This window comes from Equus przewalskii, chromosome 30, assembly GCF_037783145.1.
Source record: "Equus przewalskii isolate Varuska chromosome 30, EquPr2, whole genome shotgun sequence".
In the NCBI taxonomy this organism is placed as follows: Eukaryota; Metazoa; Chordata; class Mammalia; order Perissodactyla; family Equidae; genus Equus; species Equus przewalskii.
In genome coordinates, this window is record NC_091860.1 from 19,492,817 (window position 1) to 19,515,755 (window position 22,939).

General features: G+C 42.1%; 1 protein-coding gene across 14 annotated transcripts in view; it reads left to right on the forward strand.

Annotated features, from left to right (window-relative positions):
• FRMD4A (FERM domain containing 4A) overlaps nt 1-22,939 on the forward strand; it is a 586,106-nt gene that overhangs the window by 15,773 nt on the left and 547,394 nt on the right. The gene's annotated exons all lie outside the window — the stretch shown is intronic.

Sequence of the window (22,939 nt, forward strand, 5' to 3'; positions counted from 1 at the left end):
GAGTCACTTATGTGACACTTTGCAAATTGGCTCACTCAGTCCCCTCCTACAACCACTCTCTAGAATATCTTCCTAAGCTGTAGAGACTGAGGCTCTAAAAGATGCATTTCCTAACTTCCCTTGCAGTTAGTGTCCTGCATGTGATCTGGCTTCCACTAAGCAAGCTCACTGGCCCCAGACTTGGAGAGGTGACATGAATGACTTGAAGTGGCAGTTGCCATCGGATTTTCTTGCAAACAAGATAGCAAATTGTTAGATTCTTTGGGACCAGCACTTGTGGAGGTTCTGGTGTCCAGTCTCCAGTGTCAGAGGTGATGGCTCAGTGACGCTGTGAGGTCTCTCCTGTAACAGTACCAAGGTGTGCTTGGACCTGAATCTTCGCTCTGTAGTGAGTGACTTTGGTTACCTGGTTTACCCATATACTCTTAAACTACCTAATACCCTGTAATAAATCCACTTCTGCCTATACTAAATCAGAGTGGATTTTGTTATCTGCAACAAAGAACCTTGAAAAGCACACAGACCACTCTTGCTGGGAGAGAGGTTGGGGAAGAGAGCAGCTGGCATTTTCAGGCTCTTCCAGTAAGGAAGAAAGTTCAGTGTAATGGCTGTTGTTCAGGGAACCAAAAGGATCTGCTAAAGATAAGTGTGGACATGGGTAGGTTTGTAAATAGAACAGAATAGGGGAGTGTTTTATTTGGCATATGAGTTTTTTAGGGGGATATCAAAATATTTAAAATGTAGCCATCATTCTATGAAAGTGGCCTGTGTGGAAGAGCTTTAGTGCAAAACCTAAACCTATTTCATCTCAGTTGTGACTGTGGACCACAACCTCTGAAACACCGCTCAGTTACCAGTCCAAATCTGAGGGATGAAGAAAGGAGGGAAGGAGGGAAGGAAGGAAGTAGGGAAGGAGAGAAAAAACAATGTCTTTTTAATGAGTGCTATAATTTCACTTAAAATTATGTGGAGAAACAGGCAATATGGTGAAGATGTTTCTGAAACTAAGTAGATATTTAACCATTCAAATTGTCGGTTCAAGTCCTATCAATTATAGTACCATTTCCTGCAAATTAATTTTTTGGCTAGTTCTCAAGAATAAAAAATACTTTCACATGATAAGAATATATATAAAGGGGTATATATTGAAAATAAATTTGCCTCCCACCCCAGGTCCTTAATCCTTTAGATTCCTTCTAGAAATTCTCTATACATAACAGCGTCTTTCCTTGTCAACCCCCGTAGTGCTACCTCATTTTTAAAGGCTGTAGAATATTATGTTGTATGAATGACTCATAATTTAATCAATCCGTTATTGATGGAGACTAGGCTATTTTCAATATTCTCAACCCAGCATACAAGCAACCCTGCAGTGAACACTCGTGTGCACACGTCTGTGCAGATTGTGTATAACATAGGACAAATTCTAGATGGAGAATTCTGAATCCATGATATATCATTTTAAATTTTTATAGATATTGTCATATTACTGTCTTCCAAAAGGCACCATGCACATTTTTTTAAATTCTTTTTTTAAAAGAATTTGAAGCTCTAGGAATATAAGAAACCATTCTTATCTGGTGGGGAAGATAAAGACTATAGGAAAAGTGAGCTATTCTCCAAAGGGTATTCAGAATCTTACTGTACAAACAATTACAGCATTCAATGTCTGCAAAATTCAAGTGGCAAATGAGCAGTGAATATCAATTACACATCTGCTGCATCTCAAAGGCAGATGGCCTTTTAATTTTATATCCCAAGAATCAGACCCAAATTTCATTCCCTTCCTCCTATTGCTCCCCCTCTTTTTTTCACTTTCTCTAAGAAAATGGCTTATTCACTTTTCACATATTAAATTAATTTTAACAGAAAGCACAAAGAAACCATCTCACCCATTTTACTAAGCAGATATCTGATATTGAGATTTAATCCATTAATATATATTGAGTCCTAATAATTGTTTAACATTGATGAGTGCCATACAAGAAAAATTATCAGATGTGATGCCTACCTTCAATGGCCTTATAATCCAGGTTGAGAAATCAACATATAAAGCTTAACTGATTAAAGGCCAAATAAAAAGCAGTATCTAAGTACAAAGCTGGGTAATTTAACTATTCATCCTTGGCAATACAAAGAAGGAAGAGGTTGCTTTGCATGAAGCTGCCAGGGATTCTATGGGACAGGTGAGTGTTGGCTTGGTTTTGCGGGGCAGGAGGGAGAAATGGAAAAGCCCTGGGAGCAAGCTGTGGTTGCCATGAGTAAATGGAACTGAGTGAGACCTTGGCTGAGCAGGGAGAGAGAGTGTGTGAGATGGCTGAAGTAAGTTTGTGGATGCGGTGGGACCATATGACAAAAGGCCATGGTGGGAATATATAGGAAATAACAGAAGATGAGAGTGGTATCCTGGAAGGAACATTTGGGGGAAAGAAGATGTGTAATGTCTGAAGAACGGCCTGTAGAACCAAAATGGCTCACGCTCCAGGCTCTTACACTCAGCATTTTAAATTTGAAATGGACTCTTCTTAGTGTCCCACATATAAAATGCCATCCCTCTTATGTCCCAAAGCTTTGTGAATTTATCTAAATTTGTCGAGCCTTTGGAGATTGAGACTGCTGTTTGCCAGAACCTGGATAGATGTTCAAGAAACATTTCTTCAGCTAAAGAGCAGGGTGGGAGTTGGGAAGAGGAGATTGAAGTTGGGGCGGTGGATGGGGAGGCCTAGGCGGTTTTCCAGGCATATGGCTACAAAGGGCCTGTACTGATGGTGCCCTGGTGAGATGAATGGCACAGGTGGACCTCAGAGGAATTTCAAAGCCAGAAGCCACAGGTCTTGGTGATACATGAAGGTGAGCGAGTCTATTAAACAGTCCAGTAAGGATTAATTGAGGCTCTACTGTGTTCAGACCCCATGGTCAGTGCTGGAGGGAAGTAGACAGCTGACCAAGAGAGCGCCTTCATTCAAGGAGGTGCAGGTGGAAAGTTGAGTGCATAAAGAAATGACAAGGCCAATAAGATGAGAGAGCCCAAGATGGGTATCAACAAAGGGCTTGGGAAGTTCAAAGGAGCAACAGGTCTCAGCTGGCTGGGGGAGTCAGGGTGACATCTGAGGGGTGAGCCTTCAGGACACGTTGGAGTTCAGCTTGTAGGGTTGAAGAAGAGGGGCTGGAGAGCCAACACCCAGCAGAGTGATGAGCAGGGGCAAAGGAAAGCACCTGGGACATCACAGTGAGCTGGAAGAGTGACCAGCATCCTGGGGGTTAGATAAATGGAGCACGAGGAGAGGGAGGGAGGGGAGAGGAACCACGCCAGAAAGGGGTCTTCTCTCAGTCTTTGAATTCTAGGCCGAAGAGTTTGTTTTGAATTAGGTGACAAGTGAGGATTTACCACAGATCCTTGAGCGGGAGTTTGCTAGGGAGGGGAAATGGTGGTGAGGTGATCTGTTGGGAAATGATTGCAGATATCTTGAAAAATCTAAGGCACCTGAGTGGTGAAGGTGAGGTAACCCCTATGGGACGCGGAGCCAGGAAGAAGACCCAGGGTGGCTGGAGTTTCCAATGGCTGCTCCACAAAGCCTAATGACAGTAGACTTTGGGCCACCTGGAAGGTTCTCAGAGCTCTAGACGACCCAAGAGCCACTTTGGGAGTTTGTTTAAAATTCAAATTTAAAGGCCTTAACCTCTGAGATTCTAATGCTCTAAGTCTGGCATGGCTCTGTAAGTGTGTGATTTTTTTAAAACCACCCCAGGTGACTCTGTTGCAGGTGGCCCAAGAACCATAAATTGATAAATTCTCTGTACCCTGATATCTTTACCTGAACTGACTATGATTTGCATATACATTTGCATAAAGCACTTTTTTCCCCCCAAGGAAGAAGGGGATGGAAGAACAGGCACATGGCAGGGAGGAAATACTACTGAATCCTTGAATAGCTCCTCAGATACATAAAAAGTGGGCATCTGTTGTATGAATTTTCACAGTGCTTCCCAATATTAGCTGTGTCCTACAGATGACGTCTCGCAGGATAATTAATCTAAGCGTGATTTGATAGGTCACATTTTCAATGTATGTGAAGGCAATTTGTCTGGGTTCTTCAGTCCCAACCTGATTTTGTGAGTATCCTGTAGTGATGGGGTGGCGGTCTTTGGCCTTTTCCACCAGGAAGGTACCAGTATATCAGGGCAGAATTTCCTAACAATGGCGGCCATGCTCACGAGCACACTCCCCATCAATGCTTGAATCTTTTCAAAGGGTGTGCTTGTCTTTCAACCTGAAAATAGACTGAAAAGATGTGCAGTAACTGCTCAGAGATGAAAGATATATGTGCAGGGAGAGAAAAACCTTTGAGTTTAAAAAAGTGTTAGCGATTTCGTATGAAAGCCAAACTATATTTCTCCCTCAATCTGCTCCTGCATAATTTTATCTTCCCTTTCTAATTATGGTAACAGAACAAGAAAAATCCAGACTGCTGTTCACATTCTCACTACTTTCCTCAAGAAAAAAATAAATAAATAAATTGGTAGCATCTATGTCAGAGAAAGAGAGACAAAGATGGGAGGTAAATTTTCTTTGCCTGAGTTATCCTTGTCTCGTTTCTCTCTCCCATCTCTTCCTAAACTCATTTAAAAGAGTGTTTTTGAAGACCAATCAAAGGGACTTGGATGAGAAACTTTGAGTTGACAGTTGGTACCAATCAATAGGACAATTTGTCCATCAATAGACTTTGAAATGCTCTTCAAAAATGGCTGCGCTTAACTGTGCTAAATGATTAGAAAATGAAATTTCGTTGAGCAAGCCCTCCTTTGAAAGACTGAACTTTGGAGCACTGAAAATCAGTTTTTCCCTTTATTGTTTGTGCCAAAGCCTGTTGACTGGGCAAGGAAAATCTGAGCTGCATCTTACATATTTTCCAACACAGGTTTTGCCGCTGACTTTCAACACGTATCTCGTAATGAATCCTGTGGAGGAGGAAAGTGAGGGACTAGAGTCAGGACCCCAGTAAAGACTAGGACCCAGGATTTGTGTGGGTTCCAACAGAAGGAAAATCTCTCTTACGCAGTCAGTGTGCCTGTAACTTAAGGCTCCGTGAGACTAACTCCTTTATCTCCTCTGGAATTTGGTGAGAAGGAATGTTTGGAAAGGCCAATAAACGTTGGTCAACAAAAGCTGTCTGTGGAATTTTCCCAACATTTTCTCTTCATTTCTGAAAGAACCTCAGTGGAATCGATGGCCCCTGTCATACAAGTTGTCACTCTGGGGAAGGATCACTTTTGTTTCTTCTCTTTGGGATTTTTTTTTTCAGTTATCAGAACAGGTGTAACAGGTGAGAGAGGTTTTTGTTCACTCTTACCAGGAAGGACAGAGGCTAGTTTTGTAGTTCTGACTGTGGAAGGTATGGAATTAAAGGAGAGGAAACAGAGGTTTAGCATTCGCTCTCCAAGACAGATTTCAAATCACTGTGTAAATGTCACTAGTGACGACCACAGGTCAGAACAGGTGAAAGTGTCACGTGCTCGCACTCCTTCTTTTCATGGCTCTTTTCGGGGAACAGTAATTTCTCACTTGGGGACACTCTCCTTGATTGATGTCTTAGTCAGCATGGGCTGTCATAAGAAAATGCCACAGACTGGGCACTTGAACAACAGAAATTTATTTCCCACAGTTCTGGAGGCTGGAAGTCCGAGATGAAGGTGCTGGCAGATTTGGCTTCTGGGGAGAGCTCTCTTCTGGGCTTGCAGACAACTGTCATCTTGCTGTGTCCTCACATGGCAGAGAGAGATTGAGAGACAACTGGATCTCTCCTCCTCCTATAAGTATACCAATCCTGTCAGATTAGGGTCCCACACTTATGACATCATTTGCACCTTAATTTCTTCCATAAAGACCTTCCAAATATATTGGGGGCTAGGACCTCAACATATAGGTTTTGGAGGACACAAGCTTTCAGTCCATAACGGTGGATCAACAGAGCTTCATGCACGCCAGCCCTTCTCTGAGGTGTTGATTTTCGTCTCTGTGTAACTATCTGATTTATGCTTGGGTTCAGATTGGTAGCTTTACTAATGCATATTTTGTTTCTAGTGACAAATGGATGCAAATGTTTTACCAAAGAGAAGTGTTGGAAGTCAGAAATCAAGAATCAAAGAATATTAATAAATGGTACTAATAGCTAATAAGTGTGAATGAATTTGTAAATATCAAAAGCATTTGCCTTTGACCAACATGGCCACATTTTAACAATTGTGCATTTTCCTGGCTTGTGTGTTAGTCATAGGGGTAGGGTCTTACTGGAAGCTAAAATTTTTTTGTAGGGTCATAATTTTCTAAATGTTGTCATTTATTCCCCCGGGTTCCCCCATCCTCCTCTGTCCCCCCATACATACACTGAATTTGCTTTGGGTTGGGAGTTTCAGATGCATAAACTAAAACCATGGTTTACGAATAATGGACAAATCATTTTACTTTTTCAAGAGCTGGAGAAATTTAAAATAAAAATTTTAACCTCTACACCTTAAACAGAGAAGACTCTGCTGAATGCTAATTGAATGTTATCTCTACATTTCTTCTTTTTGTCACATGTGTGTTCCCTTTACAGGGGCATAGGTTCAAATTATGCACTTACATCAAAATATCAGGACAGACTCCCTTAATTCTTTTCCATGGAGAAAATGGCAGATGCCTAGCAGAGAGAGCCTCTGTGCCTGTGTACCCACACGCTGAAATTCAGAATTACTTGGCTATTAACCACTGCCTGCTATTATAATGGAACATTGGGTCTTCCCGATGTCACCTTAGTTTACTCAGCTGTTCGCTACATTATAAGCATTAACTGGTTCCTATTTCTGGCTCCTGCTTAGAGCAGTCTTTGAGTTTCTCTTGGGTAAACTTTTACTTTCCCACAAGGATAGAGTTGATGACCTCTCAGTGTGGGGAAAAGACATTTCCCCATTCTTCTCTTTTCCATTTGAACTTGGCTAGTTTTAATTTTCATGCTCCTACGTTGAAACATTTATATAATTCCCTTCAGGAAAAACTTTTACGTGTCTCATATAACAGTTGCTTTCCGTAGTCTCAATCTCTATAGTATGAACCAGATGTTTATGAAGGTCCAGTTAACCACCAAGGGGAACCCAGCACAGAGAACATCTGGCATGCAGCATTGCTGTAATTACTAAATTACTAAATTACCTTATTGTAGCATTAAACTTTATGAGGATGTTTCCTCCACATGAGAGACTTGGGGGTTCTAATATATGTTATATTGTCGTACCGGGGACTCAAGTATTTTTAACAAGACAGGGTACAAACCATATTACCAACTATATAGTACTAACTATATACACTGCTTTGCTGCTTTTCAGCAATTTCCTGTATGAAGTATGCTACCTTGAAATATTTTATAACTAGAGGTGAGTGTATGGGACATATGAATCTCCTTTAGGCACATGCATTTTGGGGGGAAATGCAGATAATGGAATCTGGCAGATGGGTTAAGAAAAAGAATAGACTCTCCTGAGCATCTTCAGACCTGAACATCTTTCACTAACATTTTTCACACCAACCAAGACCAGGCATGTGCTGGTAACAAGTATGGGTAATGGAAAGTACAATATTGCCTGTATTGATTTGGGTCCCCCCAGAACAGCCCCTGAGGCTGAGATTTGAGTACAGGTGTTTATTTAGGAGGTGATCCAAGGAAATATTGAAGGGAAATGGGAGAGTGAGGCAGAGGAGGGAAGGAAGCCAGAAAAGGAGGCATGGTCAAACCAGTGTGAACATTTGCCACACAGTTAGGAAACTCACAGAGACAGTGTGGAGGAGCCTCAGAGCTATCCCAAGGCCGGGGCTAGGCAGCTGGGGTATTTATCTACCAGCCCTCCGTCTGTCACTGGTTGAAGGCTGCTCTGGGGCCATTCATTTCTGGCACTTTTGATTTGGCATTACCAATATGCTATGTGGTGAGAGAGGATTCTCCCACTAACAGGCAAAAAAGCCCTCAGGCCGAGTTTTTAAGCAGGTAGTGGTAGGGGCTGGCCCTGTGGTGCAGCAAAGTTTGCATGTTCTGCTTTGGTGACCTGGGGTTCGCTGGTTCGCACCCCGGGTGTGGACCTACGCACTGCTTGTCAAGCCATTCTGTGGCAGGCATCCCACATATCAAGTAGAGGAAGATGGGCATGGATGTTCACTCAGTGCCAGTCTTCCTCAGCAAAGAAAAAAAAAGAAGAAGAAGAAGAAGAGGATTGGCAGCAGATGTTAGCTGAGAGCTAATCTTCCAAAAGAAAAAAAAAAGCTGGTAGTGGTGACAGAGGAGGGGACCTGGCAGGACACAGAGACGGCTACCACATATCAATGAACAGAGCAGCCACTCTGGCTTAGCTGGATTCAGCATGCTCTGAGGCCACAGGAGAGAAATGGCATGTCTCCTTGATCCATGCGGTCTTTGATCTAGCTGGGAGCTAAGACTAATATTCACGAGTAGTAAATAATGAGATGCTGCCAATAAATGGTGAGTGAGGTTTTCCATTTTGATTAAACCTACTGTTCTCATCATCACTCATCATTAGGGAAGTACAAATCAAAACCACAATGAGATGTGACCTTATACCCATTAGGATGGCTACTATAAAAAAAAAAAAAACCCCGGGAAATAACAAGTATTGGTGAGAATCTGGAGACATTAGAATCCTTGTGCACTGCTGGTAGGAATGTAAAATGGTGCAGCTGCTGTGGGAAATAGCATGGCAGTTCCTCAAAAAATTAAAAATAGAATTACCATATGATCCAGCAATTCTATTTCTAGATATCTACCCTAAAGAACTGAAAGCAGGTCTCAAAGAGTTATATGTACGCTTATGTTCACAGCAGCTTATTCAAAATAGCCAAAAGATAGAAGCAACTAAAGTGTCCATTGACAGGAGAATAGATAACCAAGTGTGGTAATCCATACAATGGAATATTATTCAGCCTTAAAAAGGAAGGAAATTTGGGGGCCAGCCAGTTGGGTTGACATGCTCTGCTTTGGTGGCCCAGCATTCATGGGTTTGGATCCTGGGTAATGATCTATACACTGCCCATCAAGCCATGCTGTGGTGGCATCCTACATATGGAGTGGAGGAAGATGGGCACAGATGTTGGCTCAGGGCCAGTCTTCCTCACCCACCCCCCCCTTCCCAAAAAAGGGAAGGAAATTCGATTCAGACCCATGCTACAATGTGGATCAACCTTGAGGACATTATGCTAAGTGAAATAAGCTGGTTTCAAAAGGATAAATACTGTATGATTCCACCCATGTAAGGTACCTAGAGTGGTCAAATTCGTAAAGATGGAAAGTAGAATGATGGCTGTCAAGGGCTGAGGGGAGAGGAAATGAGGAGGGGAAAAAACCCTATGCTGCTGTAGCCTGGGTTCTCTACCTCTTCTGACTTTTAAGTCTTAGATCCCTTCACTCAGCTACGAATGCTGCCTGTGCCAGCCCCTGTCTCTGCTGCCCCAGCCTTGCCCGGCTGAATTCACTGACTGTGCATGTGTGACCCTCAGACCTACCCCAGGACCCTCACCATCCAGAGAACGACCTGATGGGTTTCAATGCTCCTTTCTTCTTGTCCAGTAGGGGTTAGGATCAAGGCTCAGTTTCCAACCCAAGGATCTACTAGCCGAGTTACAATTACTGAGCACCCACTTTGGGCTTCTCTCTGAATGCTGTCTGTGCTACCAGCCCCTAGCATCCACCGTCCACCAACCAGCAGCCTCAGCATCACCTGGGATCTTGTTAGAAACGTAGAATCTTGGGTCTCACTCTGACCTACTGAATCAGAATCTACATTTCACCAAGAACCCCCGGCGATTCCTACGCACATTAAAATTTGAGAAGCACTTGGGCAGACTCTAGAGCAGTGGTTCTCAACCCTGGTTACACATTTGAATCACGGGGATGGAGGAAGCTTTTTAAAAATTGCCAACATTCTCAAATTCTAACTGTGTTGCCTTGGGGTAACAGCATAATAATTGGGGTAGAGTATAATAATTGTTCAACCATTTATTGAACAATTTTGCGCTGAGCACTATTCTGAGTCTGCATGTGTTAACTAATTTAAGCCTCACGAACACGCTATAAGGTCAGCCCTGTTATTATCTCCATTATGCGTTGGAAGCACTAAGTCCAGTAACTTGCTCAAGGTCATACAGCTGGTCCATGGCAGAGTTGGAATCTGGAATCCAACTCGAAAGCCCATGCTCTTCGCCATTATGCTATTTTTGAATAAAGGTCCTTTAATACAAAGTGAGACGGTCCCAGCGAATCCTTTACACGCAGGCAGGCACATTTCACAATGTAGGTCATTTGCTGAATCCAGCTTGACTCTGCCTAACATAGAAGTTTGGTTTTTAACAGTTACAACACGTCTCGCACCCCAAGCTAGCTAGTTCAGCCTCTGGTGGTCAAGACTAGTCCTAAAACTGGCCTCAGGCAAGTTGAGTAGAGAAAAGACTCCTGGAGGGAATCCTGCATTTGAGAAATCCATGAAGCGACCTCGGAAGGAAGACCACCCGATGCCCCATGTAAAAGTTAAAGGTTTTGCGCTTCAATGAGGTCTATTCCACAGCTGCCCGGCCTTGGAGGCAACAGTTTCACAGCTCTCTTTGCCCACGTTTGTCTGGAAAACTCCTCTGGGCATCATTTTCCTCGCCAGCCTTTCCTAATTGTCTTGCCTGGGTCAGTTGCTGCCTCGCTTTCGCTGTTCACTGAGTTCTTTCAACCTGCACCCCGTCATTACGAGTTCTCTCTCCTACTCCTTCAGGCAATTTCTATTTGCCGTTTTTAAATTACTGGCTCAATTCCCCCTTCTTGAGTCATATTATCAATTTTACTATCTATAAATCTTTTCTGATCCATTGTGGATTTAGGATTTCTGAAGCATATCATTACAATGGAAAATGTATTTTCTTATAGGAAAATAAGAACTCTATAAGGAATGTAGTTGTATTAATAGGACTTGAGATTGTAGAAAGAAGGTAATGTTTAAAAAACCCCAACAACAAACCAATAGGATTTGCTGAGCACTGAGTGTTTTTTTTTTTAATAGCCAATATTCAGTCAATTTAGTAAAAGAGTGAGGCTTGGGGGTATGCACAGAAAACAGTTTTGCTATTAAGAGCAAATTGGCCCCATGCTGAAAGTAAAACAGAAGGCATCTGTCTCACACCCTCCCCTCTGCTGAGGGTACTTTTCCTCTTTCGGTACCTGTGAGAGGGACAGTCCCCACAGGAGACTTTCCCACTTCTGACACCAATGACAAGTTCAAGGAGTCCCTAAGCCCACCCTCAGTTTTGGTAATTCTCTAGGACTCACAGAACTCATTGAAAGCTGTGACACTCATAGTTACAGTTTATTACAGGGAAAGGATACCGATTAAAATCGGCAACGAAGAAGCATGCAAGACAGAATCTAAGATGGGTACCAAATATGGAGCTTCCACTCTCCTTCCCACCGCCAGCCTTATGGAGATATCATTGACATATAACATTGTGTAAGCTGAAGATGTACGATGTGATGATTGGATACTTATATATGTATATATTGTAAAATGATTGCCACCATAGTCTTAGCTAATGCCTGCATCCCATCACATAATTGCATTTCTTTTTTTTGTGGTGAGAACATTTAAGATCTACTCTCTTAGCAGCATTCGAGTATATGATACAATATTACTAGCTGTAGTCACCATGCTGTACACTAGATGCCGAGAACTTGTTAAATTTATAACTGGAAGTTTGTACCCTTTGATTAATATCTTCCCATTTTCCGCATTCCTCAAACCCCTGGTAACCACCACTCTTGGAGGGAACCACCACTCTACTCTCTGTTTCTCTGAGTTCAGCTGTTTTTGGATTCCACATGTAAGTAATATCATGCAATATTTGCCTTTCTCTGTTTGCCTTATTTTGCTTAGCATAATGCCCTCAAGATTCATCCAAGTTGGCACAAATGGCAGGATTGCCTTCTTTCTCATGGCTGAATAACATTCCATTGTATATGTATACCACATCTTCTTTATTGTTTATCCATTAACAGATACTTAGGTTGTTTCTGTGTCTTGGCTATTATGAATACTGCTGCAATGAACATGGGAGTGCAGACATCTTTAGGAGATGCTGATTTCAATTCCTGTGGATATATACCCAGAAGTAGGATTGCTGAATCATATTACATCATCCTTTCTGTGGAGTCAGGACAGTGTTAAGTTCCTGGTATTGTTATTGGACAATATGCAGAGAGTATTGCCAAGTAGGGAAGCTCACCTGAGCTTTGGGCATCCAGAGTTTTTACTGGTACTCCATCTCCTGCTTCCTGCATGGCTGACCTTTAGTCTCCAACACATCTGGAGCTAGAACTAACACAATACGGCCCAAAGCCCCCTTCAGAAATCATGTTGCTAGGCTCTCCAGTGGCCACTGTCTCCAGGCAAACAGACACTCCTGTCAAGTATGGCAGTCCAGGGCCTAGAGATCACCTCCCAGTAACTGAGGGCAAAGGTGAGACCTCTCTTTGGGGAAGGTTAATTCTTCACTATGCAGCCTACCAGCCACTACACTCACCTCGTACTTACCATTCAGGCCTCAATTTCCCCATCTTTTCCTCAGAGAAGCCTTTCTTTCTCCTCAGACTGAGCTGTCCTTTTGTTTTATAGCCTCATACACACCACACTCTTTTCCTTCACAGTATTTCACACCATTTGCATCCGTGACTTGAGTAAGTATCACATAAATCTCTGTCTCCCTCATCGGATTATACATCCCACGAAGGCAGAGACTGAGCTTACCTTGGACATCCCTCCAGGCAAGCTTTTAGGACACAGTGCTGGGCTCACAAAATGACCTAAGAAACAATTAAGTATAGACTGGGGCTTGGAAAAAAAAAAATAATTGCAGACTGGCTAACCACTTATGTGACCTGGGACAAGTGAATAAAGGATTCAGTGTTTATTCCAAGCTTGGCTCAGAGCCCGGCAAAGTGGGTGCTTGTGTTAGCCTCCCACATCTCCAAATCTTCTCTCTCTTGAGTAATTGAGAATTGATGCTGTGTAGCATAAGACCGGTCAATCCCAGATGCGGGAGACCTGGGGAAGACCTGGAGGCTGGAGAGACATGGGAAAGACCTTGAAGGTAACACTTTGCTAAGGAAATGCGTTCTACTTGGAAAGAGGGGAAACAAGGCTGCTGAGCCTTTATACTTTCATTATATTCGTTACTCTACATACATCATGCCCTTGTCAAGCAGAGCTTTCAGGATTACATCACACAGTGTGGGTGTCTTGACTGGATTCCTCTCTCAATTCTGGGGCAAAATTTATTCCATAGGAGATCATTCTAGAACCTTCTCCTGGTACTTCCACTTGCTCATGTCTTCCTCTCAGCTATGCTTCCTTGTGCTCTAGTAAGTGGATTGTACACCTGTTCTGTAAGGACTTTGCTTTCTCTCTCCTCCCCTCCCCCAGCCTCCTCCTCCCTTGGTCTGGCTTAGCCAAACTACGCATATTGAATTTTTCTAATCTTTCCTGACAGATCAATCCTTCTCAGACCTTAATTATTCATGTGGTTCTCCTCTGCATTCCCTTCAGGCAGTTGACGTGACTTGTCTGAGGCAGCTCATTTAGTTCTTGGGAGGTAGGCATCGGTGCTTATGGCCAGGACCCCCGGAAGGGCAGATGAGGTGATGAATGGAGTGGGGGAGGTAGGGTGTGCTTCAGGAGTAGAGGTTAGGATGACTCTCAACTTAAATTCCGGCTGCCACCCTTAGTGGCCGTGTGACACTAGGCAAGTTACTCAACCTCTTCAGCTACCTTGCTTGCAAAATGGGGTGAAAGTAATACTTACCTTGTATGGGTTGTTAGAAATATTAATTGAAGTCCTGGACCATAGCGGCTACTCCCTCAGTGGGAGGCTTTATTGTTCTTAGCAACAGCAAGCTTGCCTTCCTTCTCCCCCCTCCTCTCTACAGCTCCCTACCCAACAGCTCCTCCAATGGCCAGCCATATGCCCACACTCCTGCCACTAAATCACTGTAGTCCTTAAGGATAACATTTTGCTGCTAGAAAGTCATGGTTAGAATGCATCTGGAACAAAGCATAAGGAGAGAAAACAAGGCCATTCCTTTCCAAGGCATCTTTGGCAAGAAGATGTCCATCAGAACAGGGCGGATTAAAGCTTCCTCAGCTTAGCAGTCTTGTCCCCTTGTATCTCGACTACAGAACAGCCTCTAGACAGGTCTCCTTGCCTGTACAAGACTGAGTAAATGTCTGTTTTCCTGGAACTGTCCTAGTTTAAGCATTCAAAGTCCTGCAACCCAGGAAACTCCTCTCAGTCATGGGAAAATGGGACGGTATGTCACCCTACAGCGAATCTCCTTTTCCCCCAATACTTTAGATTATGCCGCTGTAAAATTGATCTAAAAACACCATTTTATCATCTGAATAACTCAGAGGCTCCCCCTTGTTCAGTCTGGCCATTTCAGCCCTTCTCAATATGGACCCACCTTGTCTCCCAGCCTTATCGAATGTCCTCACTCCATCCCCACCCCCCACCCACACTTTGCTCCTGACAGCTCCTTCCTGTCCTCCTGGTGTGTTCCTCCTTCCCTTCTGCTGCCCTTCCCCTTTCTGAAGTGCTTGGCCCTAAAAGTCTGCTAACACAAATCCAACCCATCAGAGAAGAGTTAATCCCAAGGCCACAAGTGGTGCTCATGCATAGGTGCCCGCAGACAGACTTGTTGATTCCCAGATTCAAAATTTATTTTCTTAAATTGGAGAGATTTCACATAAAAACTACTTTTCTGGCTTCTCTTGAAAACATGGGTGAGCTGGCAATGGCGGGCTGATGTTCCCCAGTGGCTGAGTGGTGGCTGCCCTTAGGCAGAGCATGCCCCTCCTGGTTTGCTACAGACCCTACCCCACGCAGAGACCAAGGGCCAGTTGCATTTTTCATTGTGCTTTTCTCCCAGGAGAGAAACAGCCCTCTGTATCCATCAGTCTGTGAAAATTGGGAAGATGAAAACAGACCAAGAGGATCCAGTGATTTTTCTGTACACCTGGCCTGTTTCACTGATTACTGTTGCTTGTCTGATCCATGCAGGCATTTGAGCTTGAGAGTTGTGATATAGTGCAGGGGTTGGCAACCTTCTTCTGTAAAGGACCAGATAGCAAATATTTGAAGCTTTTTAGGACGTAAAGTTACTAGTGCAGCAACTCTACTCTGTCTTGGTGGTGTGAACGCAACCTTAGATAATATGCAAATGAGTTAACATGGCTGTGTTCTGATAAAACTTTATTTACAAAAATAGGTGTTGGGTTGGATTTGGTCCTTGGGCCATACGGGTTCCTGATCTAGTTTAGCTCTCTCATTTGACCGATGAGGAAACCAGAGAGATAACACCAGTTGCTAGTTTGTGGCAGAACTGATGCTAAGATCTCAGCTTTTCAACTCCCAAGAATCCAACACAAACACCAAGACTTCATGTCACCATTTATCCACCATCACTGGGTCAGCCTCCCCCTGGGCTTTAATCCCGCTCTGCTGGACACAGAGTGATATGACTGGAGCTGTAGGAATAAAGATGGAAGGTGGAGGTGGTGGGGCTTAGCAGAACATTTGATAAAGAAATTTTCTCCCTGTGGCAGTCTATAACACCTGGACACTCATGTGCCTTAGAACTATTACATCCTTTGCTCTTGCTCCAAGTATGATTTCTTAACATGAATGCCTGAGTGATAGGCATAGTCTCCTTTATATCTTCTTTATCTTTCTAAGAAAAAAAATGTTAGAAAAAGTCCATTTGAAAATAGCCTACAGAGAACTGGGGCTCTCTCAATCTCGCAGAACGACATAGTCAGTGGAGTTAATGGGGAGATGACAAACAGCTTTCCTGTCGTGAGCTATTTCTCTTCCAGGATGCCTGCAGTATAGGGATGAGAAGACTGTGAAGCTGTATCCAGGCTCAGAGAGAGAATGTTCTGTAATTGACCAGTGATGTCTGCCATGGCACAGAAAAAAGGCAGGGGGCATGCAAGCTACATATTTCCCTCACTAATTTGGGACAGGAGGATAATTGGGGAATGAGAAGTTGCATTAGCTTCCTTCCCCCTTGCGGTTGCCCTCTGGGACAGTCATGAAGACAGAACTGTAGGGAAGGAGGATGCTGTGATGGAGAGATGCCCAACAGGGGGCTGGGGCAGGGAGCAGAGTAGCCGTTATATGTGGTAATAACTCTCAAGAAAGCAGATGAGAAGGTAAGCAGAAATTCACGCATTAATCTCCTTTGGGCATTAACTGCTTGGTCTCTCTTCTCGTTTGGTTTCCACAGTAGTATGTCCTATTAATAAGCAGCCAGAGGTACTAACCCATTTCGCTGGTATGTCTGAGAACACGTGAGTGTTACAGGCATTGTAAGGAGATGGATCTCGCTGATGGAGACTGATTACAAAGGCATGGGGATCAGAATGACTGGATGGACAGAGCCATAAGCTTGACGATGCAAAGACAGGAAGGCCTTTCTGAGTGGACGGCAAGTGGGACAAGGAGGAACAGAGAGTTCCTACTGTAGGTCAAAGGGCACACCGCACCCACGTCTTGGAGCAGGAGGCCGAGTGTTGGCTGTTTCTATGGAGCACTGGCACCTATTTTTCCGTCTGTGTGTTCCTGCTTGGGAGCAGCCTTGTCAGGTCAGGCCAGAATTTTATTGCTTTGGCCAAACGCCTCCACAGGAAATATCCTTGTCCAACAAGTGTTCTGACTTTATACACATCACCCCGTCCCTCTTGGCCCTATTTTCCTTCTGGTGGGAGTAGATATGAGTTATGACTGCAGGAGTCCCCTTGCCATGCCAGCTGATTCCGTTTTGCTTTTTCTCTCATAAACAGAAAGACGCTACTTGTTAAGTAATTAAAAAGGTGGAAATAGTAATTGGAAAAGAATTTCTTCACAAAATGCTTAGGCAAAGAGAACTGTAACATGCCACTACCCTTCCAAAAGGACTATTTTATTTTGTTTCTTTGACCTGAATGGCTGCATACTGTTTTCTGAAATTACTTTTGAGATAATATAGCTTTTTGAAAGCTTACTCTGTTTGAGTATTTACATTTTAGTATATGCTGAGGCTTTTCACATTAGGCAGTAAATTTTATTCCTTAAAACATAAATTAAACTAAAATTTTTATTCCTGCCCACTTCCCTCTCTCAAAGTCATTTTGAGGGAGAACTGCCCACCCAGGGCCCTGTTGCAGCCATATTTTGCATGCTGTACCCCCTCCCCATCTCTGCTCGCCTTGGCCCCACTGGACAAGGGGTACCCCAGAGTTTAGACAGCGCCTTTGACTACACCCCTGGTGAGCCCTCCCACAAACCATGAGTTGGGTACAGCAGGCTCCCTGGTCTAGAATTGGGATGCATCGAGAGACTGAGGCAGCAGAAACTTAAATAGAAAGTTCAAGAAATATACAGGGTCAGAGAGACTACAAAGGGCCTATTCTTTGCACACTAAAACCCTAAACAGAAACAAAATCAGTCTGTATTTTCCCCTTGGTTTATGGCTTTTCAATCACTTGACATTTTAGCACATCAGAGCTCCCCAGTGAATTAGATCTTCAGTGGAAGTTTGGTGTCTCAGCCACTGCAGTAAACCAGGGCACCCCTTGGAGGCAGGTGTGAAATCCTAGGAGAGCCTTCCCACGTGCCGAATGCCATCCCAAGGGGCTCAGCCCCTGTCAGAACCTGGAGGGTTTACACTATGTCAGTGTTGGCCTCATTATCTCTTCTGTTCCACATAACGCGTCCTTAAGCCTAGTTTATAGACACTGACCATCCTTGGAATCACTACTTTAAGAAGAGACAGAATTAATCTCATTACTAAAAATACTTTGTCTCTGTCTGACTTAGTTTCTCCATTTACAAAAAGTGAGGAATCCCAGCTTACCCCATCCCCCCATGTTGCCGGGAAGGATAGAAGATTAATGTGCGACCCTCAACAAGACACACTGAATGATTCCGGGGGCAGCTGCAATGCAAATGAAGGACTCCATAACAGCCCCGCTCCACACACCTGAGCCCACGGTAACCTTTGCACGGCCTTCTTGGAAAATAAGATGAGAGCTGATATTTAATAAAGCTTGTGTTTTTGAGAAGATTGTGGTGGGGAATCTTGCTGGGCAGATTTAGGCCGTGGTGACCTTTCTATGCCATGACAAATAGTGTCAGCGGGTTAACGCCATGCAGAATGTGCTCACTGTTGTAGAGAAAAAACCTTTATGTCTTTATTAGACTTTCTTTTGAAAGATACTCAAGGCCTCAATTTCACTGCTCTGTTATTTGAATCTGCCTGAATTCAGGGCTGGTTTACGCCACGCATGAAGGGAGCGCCGTCATCATGCCTATATGACGGGTCACTGAACTCTGGATTGCAATACTTTTCAGCAATATTGCATTTACTGCAAAGCCACAAGCATGGCCTTATTATTTATCTTGAGGACATAGAGGACGCCTAATATGTTTGTTTGCTTGTCCCTTTTCATTAGTCCACGCTAGGCCGCATGGACCTCTGGTCTTCAAGGCTCTGACTTCCAGTATCACTGATGCCTTAAAGCAAAGAGTACCTATTTCTTTTATTAAAAAGTAGGAAACTGATCATACATACAAAAGAATATATAAAATGTATGTCTAGTTTAAAGTGAAAGAATAAAATAAATATCAGTGTACCTACCAGTCTGAGTAAGATACAGAATTAGCAGCAGCACTTAGACATTCTGGGTCTCCTCCCTGACTGCACTTTCTGCCATTCCTTCTGGAGGTATCAACCAGCCAGCATTTCGTATTAATCATTCCATCCCTTTTCTTGGTAGTTGCACTATGTAGCTATCCCCAAACAATGTATTTACTTTTTGCCTATTTTTGAATTTTCTATAGATGAAATCATCTGGTCTTTAATCCTCTCTGATTTTCTTCTTTAACTTTATCTTTGAGTTTCCTTCACATGGATATAAAGTTCACTTGTGAATATATCACAATTTATTTAGTCATTTGACTGTTGATGACCTTGTGGGTTGTTTCTAGATATTTGCTAGTATGACAATGCTGCGTGAACATTCTTGAATATGTTTCCTGGTGCACACAGTGCAAGAGTTTCTCCAGGGTTTACAGCAAGGAATGGAATTGCTGAGGCTTGAAATAAGCACAACATGCATAATGCAAAATGTTTCCAATGGAGTTGTACTAAATTAACCTCTAACCAGCAGTGGACGAGCCTTACCTGTTTCTTCCATATCTTCATCAAAACTTAGAATTGCTAACCTGATAGTGTGGAATGATAATCTAAGTGTGAAGTGATTTTTGTTCTTTCCTGAATTGTCGGTAAATTAGGACACTTTTGTTCATTAGACATGTACATTTCCTCTTCTTTAAAACTCCTGTTATTGTCTTTTGCACATTTTTCTATCAGTTGTTTATTTTTTTCTTATTGACTTTTAGCAGTTTGTTACACACTCGTAATACGCACCCTTTGTCAGTTATAAGTATTGTAATATCTCCATTTGGTGGCTTATATTTTCACCCTTCTTAAGATAATAGCTTTTAGGAAACAGAAATTCTTGACTGTAATGTAGTCAAATTTATAAATCTTTTCTTTATGGATTCCACATTTGTGTGTTAAGAAATTCTCCCTGGACGTCATAAAGATGAACTCCTATTTCTTCTAGAAGTTTTATTATTTTTCCTTACGGAGTTTAATAAAATCTACCAGAGATTTATTTTTTGTGTAGCACATGAGGAAGATTTGCAGTATATTTTATTTTTTCATGTGGAATAATGACCCTGCATCATTTATTGAATTGTCTGTACTTTCTCCGGGCGTCTTCAATGCCCTTCTGTGATACATCAGACCTCCATCCATGCATGGGCATATTTCTGAGCATTCTATTCTGTTCACCTGGCCTATTTCTCATACCCAGTGCCAATATCTCACTGTCTTAATTACTATAACTTTGTAAAAAGTGTGATGTCAGCAAGGAAATCCTCCTTCCAGGTTGTTCTTCAGGAGCATCTTGGTTATTCCTAGCCCTTTATGTTTCCATGCAAACTGTAGAATCAGCTTATCCAATTCCATAAAGCGCCCCTTTCAGTATTTTCAATAGTATTGCATTGAATACATGGATCAATTTGGGGAAAATTAACATTTTTTCTTCTTGAGTCTTCTTATCCATGAATTATTTAGGTCTCCATTTATTTAAGTGTCTGAAGTCTTTCATTAGAGTTTTCTCACTTTCTTTATAAAGCACCTAGGTACTTAGATTTATTCCTGAGAAATATGTATACGTGTGTGAGTATTGTGATGGTAACTTTAACACATAACGTTTAAAATTATTAAATTTAACACATCTTTTTAAGTCAATCTTTGTAAACTTCTCTATTAATCATTCATCCATGGATTCTTTTGAGTTTTATATCAATGGTAAATGATGACAATTTGGGGTTTTTTTATTCCAATTCTTATATCTGTATTGTTTTTAGTTTTATTGTGCTAACTAGGACTTCCAGTAGGTAGTAGTCATGGTGGGAATTGTTAGCTTGTTCCTGCTCTTACGGTATCACAGAATGCCTATAACATTTCACTATTAAAGGTGTTATTTTCTAAAGGTTTTTATACAGGTATACTTTATTAGGATATTAAGGAAATGAAATTTCCTTCTACTTCAAATTTGCTAAGATTATTCTTACCATGAACAGATGTTAAATTTTGTTGAGTTGTTGTTATTATTTTGCATCTACAGAGATGATCAGCCAGCATTTCCTCTTTAAGCTGCTACTGGGATAAATTACACTAATCTATTAAGCTGCCTTGCACTCCTGGCATAAAACCAAGAAAACAAGGTGGATACTTTTTAAATATATTGCAGTGTAACAGAAAGATCCAAACCCTGAATCAGAATATCTATTTTAAATCTCCCTCTTGCTTACTTTTTTTAAATAATAAAACCCATGTCTTAATGGTGTTGTCAGCCACAATATTTTAATTGAATAAACACTAGTTTCCATTTTATTTTCAACTTCCTTATTTGTAAAACATTAGAAAACTCATTAAAGTGTTTAGATGGGGTTATATACATACGTAATTTGCATATTTTACAATGCTATATATTTATTATTACCATTATCCTAGATCTATATCCAGGAAAAAGAATCCAAGTTCTTCGTTCTTACTATCTTGATGCAAGTTGAAAATGGCAAGAAAATCACTGATTTAACTTGCGTCTTCCCTTTCTCTGATTCTCACTCTCAAGAAGTAATGGTTGAGTTCAAAATATCACAATCCAGGTTTTTTCATTTTGTTTCTCTTCCGAACTTGCTGTAGATAAATCTCACATTCCTAGAGCATCAGTTAATTAATGGAGTCAAAAGATAATTTCACTAGTAATAGATACCTTTTATCGAGTTCCTATGTGACAGGTATTGCCTCACAACAGGCATTTTTCAGATATTTTACATATTTTGGAACCCAAGACCCTGTGTGGTAGCTATCATTATTTTCCTTTTACAGAAGAGGAAACAGTTTAAAAGAAGTTGAGTAACGTATCCGAGATCCTACAAGATGGAAGCACGCAAGACCATTCTCTTTCCACGCCACGATGCTGCTTTCTCCAGTTTATCAGGACGTTATTAACACATAGTGATGGCTTGCTTAGACTGTGGAAAGTCTAAATTCCCAGTGTAAAACCGAACATATTCCCTCTTGTATGCTAAATTGTAATTTAATTAGAGCAAATCCGTTCAGCCTTCTCCCTTCCCCCGACTCTAGGCAAACCGCATCAGTATATTCCATGAGAGCCAGAGGCTTACCCTAAAGTAAGATTTTGCACTTTCTCTTTGGGAGTGATGGAGCATCCTACTGCTTCCCTACTGGGAAGCTGGACTGTGAGCTTTGCTATAAATGCCTCTACTCTTAACTACCTGTTTAAATACTCTAGGTCATACTCACATTTTTTGAAAAAAGTAGTGGTGAAGAAGAAAAAGGCTGATGAGGGGAACTGGGTGGCATCAGTCTTTCTTCTCAGGGCAAGTTTCTTTCCATCCCCCATTTCTTCAGTGGAGAAAGTTATTTCATCTAGAGCATCAATTTCCTCTGAAAATGGAGGATAAACACCTGGTTTCTCCACAGGAGTCTAGGGAGGACTCCTGTGGTTAGCTCCTAAGGCACTTTGAGCGTCTTGGAGAAGAGCTGTTTTGTCATTTCTGACATTAAAGAATTATTGTCTGAACATCCTATTTCTTTCAAACCTGACATTTACCATTCTTCCCATTTGCCGAGTCTTTGCAGAAGAGACCTCAAGAACCGACAGAGAGGAGAGCCTTAAGAAGGTTGTGAATACTGCTTCAGTAGGATGGGTGGTGTGTACCAAGAGAGGGATGGGGGCAGGGGTGAAGAGGGACCTTATTTCCTCATTAGTGAAAGGACAACTATCTTTATGATAGGAACTGTTTTATTTTTAAGAGTTGCCAGTGGCTGCCAATATGATTGGGTCTGAGAAGACATTGGGTGGGGCTATCCTGCCCCCACTGACTGATGTCTCACTCCTTGGGTCCTAGAGGTTTTGTGATCCTTTGTAGTCTTCTTTTAAAATGTTTATAGGTCTGAGAGAAAATATACTGAAGGTGTTAACTAATATCTTCATAGATTTATTTAATTGTTTTTAAAAAAAATGTGTTCAGTAACTAGTAAGTGCCAAAACAATGCAAAGGTCAGGGGATATAAAAAGGAAAGAAACAGAGCCTTCTCCTTAAGGACCTTGCAGGCTGGTGCAATACACACGAGAAAGCTGTATTACAGCAATAGGATCAGTGTCTACACACACACACCCATATTTTTCTATAGAAACTCAGAAGAAGGACATCTTAATGACCTGT